The sequence below is a fragment of the Festucalex cinctus genome, chromosome 15, assembly GCF_051991245.1.
Source record: "Festucalex cinctus isolate MCC-2025b chromosome 15, RoL_Fcin_1.0, whole genome shotgun sequence".
In the NCBI taxonomy this organism is placed as follows: Eukaryota; Metazoa; Chordata; class Actinopteri; order Syngnathiformes; family Syngnathidae; genus Festucalex; species Festucalex cinctus.
In genome coordinates, this window is record NC_135425.1 from 3,327,703 (window position 1) to 3,332,500 (window position 4,798).

The following is a 4,798-nucleotide window of genomic DNA, read 5'->3' on the forward strand; positions in this document are numbered from 1 at the left end:
TGTTCAGGGCCAAATGGCCCCAGTCCGGTATATGAAAGGGGCGGAAACACAATGGGATATTTAAAGATGATGAATGAGTTTAATGTCTTTGCAGACCTCTGACCGCTATCTAACCTGGTAGAAATAGGGATGGAAGTTGTTTTGGTTTTTTTTCTTCTTCTTCTTCTTTTATTTTTTTTTCCTTTGTGTGCCCTGTACCTCTATCGCAGTGGTGTCCAAACTACGGCCTGGGGGCCATGTGCGGCCCAGCGTCCGTTTTTCAGTGGCCCGCGACATATACTAAAAATGGCATTTGACTCAATTCAAATAAAATAAACAAAACAAAAATGTTTGGAAATGGTCAAAGTAAGAAGGGAGGGTATTGAAACACAGGTGCCATTCACGGTTGCTTTAGTTAACTAAAACAAATGAAAAAACTAAAATTCAAATTCAAAAAATAATACTGGTACTGAAATAAAATAAAAACGAAAATACTTTTTAAAAAACAAAAACTAACTGAAACTACATTTTAAGTTTACAAAACTGACTAAAACTAACTATAATTATAGCAAACGTCCTTCGTTTCAGTCTTTGGTAATTAATTGTCACGCCGCCACCAGAGTGGCGGGTCATGCTTTTATTTTCACAGTCAGGTTCCCGGTTTATTTTTAAAGTACTAACTCTCATCTCACCCCAGGTCACTTGCCCTTCCTGCAGCCTCACTGATTACCGGTCCACGCCCATGATCACTACCACCTGTTCCCAATCAACCCGGACATAAAAGCCACCTGAATTCTCCTCTCAGTGCCGAAGTGTCACATCTCAGTGCATGGAAGCGTCCTCACAGTCCTTGATCCACAGTCCTAGTTTGATGTCTTGCCTTGCCTTGCCTTGTCTTGCGCCCTTTTTTTGCCCCTTGTTTTCCTCCCTTGTGGAGCGCCTTTAGTTGTCCCTGTTTTTGAGTGCCCTTTTTGTATCTCCAGTTTGGAGCTCTTTTTGTTCAGCCTTTTTTCCCTCTTTGAGAGGTGTTTTGAGTTTCGATCTATTAAAACTGCAGCCTTGTTGGCCAACTGTCACTCTGCGTCTGAGTCCTACCTCCTCGCTTCGTGTCATTAATTTAATGCATGAGCCTTTGGGGATGATTTTAAATTTGATTTTTAGTAGATTTATTTGGATATAAACCGGAATAATGATTTTTTTTTTTTTTATTATTTTTTTTTTTTTTTATTGCAAACACATAATACAACATCAATATCGTCATTGAAACAATCACAGAAAAAAATGGTAAAAGGTTATGCTCCAATATATAAAGGAGGAGCATGTATCAAGCGTTCTGCCGCGCTTTTTTCTTTGTTGTTTTTTGCATCTCACACACAAGGATTCATGTAAGCCACATGGGTCTCCGAGACGGAGGAGCGTACCCACGCCAACCGGCACTGAAAGCAAGTGGGGGAAGAAAAAAAAAAAGTGATAGTGATAGCTCCTCCACCTGGAGCCCGTTCTGCTTTTTTTTTTTTTTTTTTTTTTTTAAATATGCCTTTATTAACACAGTTCAACACAGCTTTACATTTAAGAATACGTCTTACATACATAAAAGATATGGAAATCGTTATACAGTTTAAAGATAGAAAAATAAAAAAAATAAACATTGACATGAACACAGGTCAACCATCATTGGATTTTACACAAACGCAGTATCATAAGAGAAAAACTTCTAACAGATTTGACAGTTTACTGCTTTTCTTATTGTTGATTAATTTTACAACTTTGAAAATAGATTTCAATTCCAAAAGGAAGCACACAAATTTGGGGTTGGACTTGGAAAACTTTTGTTTGTGAATAAAAAACTTAGCATAAAGAATAACAAAATTAAGTAAATATTCAAAGTTTTTGTCTTCTGAGTTACTATAGTAGCAAACTACATCTTTTAGATTAAGATTGTAAGAGGTTTTAGAAGCTTTAAAGAAAAAAGCCACTAAATCACACCAAAACTGTTTAGTAATCACACATTCATAAAACAAATGAGATACAGTTTCAACTTCAATTTCACAAAAAGAACAAAGGTTGCTAATATCGGCAAATTTGGATATAAAATAGTAGGATATATATTATGTAAAATATTAAGATGTATGACCTTGGCTTTATTAGTAATACAATATTGATAAGGTAAAAGCCACACTCCTTTCCAATTTATATCCATAATTTTAGAATCCCCAAAAAAACTTTCCTCTTGGCACAATTTTGTTCTTTCTTTGTAAAATTAACCGGAATAATGACGTTTGAAAGTATGTCACACAGAAGTGACGTCATCTAGCAGCAGCCAATAGAAAAGCACCTTCAGTTGACGTTGCTGCCATGGTGTTTTTTAAATATTGTGCACAAGTAATACACATTAAAAAAAATCTAATACTAATACTGAAACTAACAAACTAAACTAAAACTAAGCATTTTTTTTAAAGAACTAAACCAATACAAATTAACAGAACCACCCTGAAAACTAATAAAAACTAACTAGACTGAAAAATTCCAAAACTATAATAACCCCACTGCCATATTACAAATAAATTGTAGCATTTTGCAAAATATGCAAAAGCACACATACATTATTTGTACAATTTTTAGGACTAAACACAATTTCTCTTCATAACATTATGTGGCCCTTGGGTCCTTCTGATTTTCTGTATGTGGCCCTCAAATGAAAACGTTTGGAAACCCCTGCTCTATAGTATGCTGTTATTAAGTTGTGTTTTTGTTGTATAATATATATTGTTTTAACTTGCACTACTTAAATCTGATTTGTATGTCTATTGTTCAGAGTGCACGTTGTTCAATAAAGAAAAAAAAACTTCTGTATGGCAGTGCATGTGCGGAGAGAGAGAGAGAGAGAGAGAGAGAGAGAGAGAGAGAGAGAGAGAGAGAGAGAGAGAGAGAGAGAGAGTTGATCTATTTTGTATCAATTTGCCCTTTTTTTGAAAATAAATTTTTTTTTATACAAAGGTGCACCAAATCACTTTCTTTCCTCGTCGTCCATGAATTGGGGACACTCAGGGATCCTTGAGACAGCTACTGTGACGAATCTGCCAGTGTGTAGACGAAAATTGATATTCCAATGAAAACATCTGCAAGGGTCGCCAGTTGAAGGAGTTCACTGTACTTAAACACAAGAATCTAGACTTCGGCGAATATATTTCTCTCAATATATGAAACGTTATGCCACTCGATGCATTATTTAACGTTTTCTGTCAGAACATAATGCTTCCCTCCTTCGTGGTGGACAACTAACGATAGCAACGAAACTAGCTTAGTTGGACAAGCATTTCAACTTGATTTCTTGCAGGTTACCGACAAGCAGAAAACTTAGTTCAGTAAATGAACTATGGCATAACGGTGGCGATGAGGATTTCTTCAATCCGGTTAGTATACGTTTTGTTTAAACATTTTCACTGTTCAACGATTAGATGGCATGCTGTTTGACTGATGGGGAAATTATTTTTTTAGAACTGTATTTTTTATAATGGTCACGTTAAACCCTCCGCATTTGCAAGTACGCACCCGACAATCATGTCGTAAACTCATAGTTTAAATCACAAGACAGTGTTTGCTGTGCTATCTATTATCTCATGCTTGTCAAGGTAAGATGTCGAAAGCATTAAATTAAGCATGTCTGCAATAGCATACTTTACTAAGTAGTCCAAAAATGTAATGAACCCTATCGTTTAAGTTCATCAGTAGATTTAAAAATGTACAGTGATAATTATACTGTAATTCCAAACAAGCAGCTATCGTCTTGTACTGCAACGTTTCTCCCGACAAACCACTGATAGTAGTTCAAATATTTTGTGTGTTTGCGTAATATATATATATATATATATATATATATATATATATATGTGTGTGTATATATATATATATGTATATATATATATGTGTGTATATATATATATATGTATATATATATATATATATATATATATATATATATATATATGTGTGTGTGTATATATATATATATATATATATATATATATATATATATATATATATATATATGTATATATATATATATATATATATATATATATATATATATGTGTGTATATATATTAGGGGTGTCACGATTCGCCAACTCCACGATTCGATTTAAATTTCGATTTTGGGGTCACGATTCGATTTTTTTTTCGATTTTTTTTTTTTTTTTTTTTTTTTTCCGCTCCCCCACTTTATAACACAGAGGCATATGCTTCTGTAGGCTAAGGCTAGTCTATGATCATTGGTTCTATTCATTGTACAGTAAATCTTATTTCAAAAGATCGGCTACATATAGGTGATGCAATTTCCATATTATTTTTGTGTAAATTTATGTAATATATGATAATTGACATTAGGCAGGAATGATCAAATTCAAAGAATTTATTTACAATATAAAGTTAACCGTCTTGTTCTTACTGAAGTGTAAAATAAAAAATAAAAAAACAAAAACAAAAAGTCACAGTGGGTGCCTGCCATCTATTGACTGTTTTTGGTTACAACAGTGTGCTGTGCGTTCCTCTTAAAATAATGTGCAATGTGCAACAACAACAAAAAATATATTGTATCCAAAGTCATGGAACAAATACAGCCTGAACAAACTATATCCCAACATTTACAGTTGCTGGGCATACTGTAGCGTGGTTCAAGTACACTAATTAAATGTTTGAATCCAGCGTTTTCCAAGGCTGCAGGTCTGCTGCTATAAATAGACCTATGGATCTGGCGTTTCGCGCGAGCTGAAGTGTGTGGAAGTTTCACTGTAAATGAGGATGAAATAGTTGGTTGGACC

The 4,798-nt window shown here is 34.1% G+C and overlaps 1 protein-coding gene across 9 annotated transcripts in view; it reads left to right on the forward strand.

Annotated features, from left to right (window-relative positions):
* Positions 1-2,933: 2,933 nt before the first annotated feature.
* The window catches only part of fbxw2 (F-box and WD repeat domain containing 2), a 461,765-nt gene continuing 459,900 nt past the window's right edge, over positions 2,934-4,798 (forward strand). For 3 of the 9 annotated variants that reach the window (XM_077497752.1, XM_077497754.1, XM_077497753.1), the window contains exon 1: positions 2,938-3,392. The gene's annotated coding sequence lies outside the window, so the exon portion shown is untranslated. Of the gene's footprint in view, positions 3,393-4,798 lie in introns of all 9 variants that reach the window. The other 6 variants (XM_077497749.1, XM_077497750.1, XM_077497751.1 and 3 more) reach the window with 6 other exon arrangements.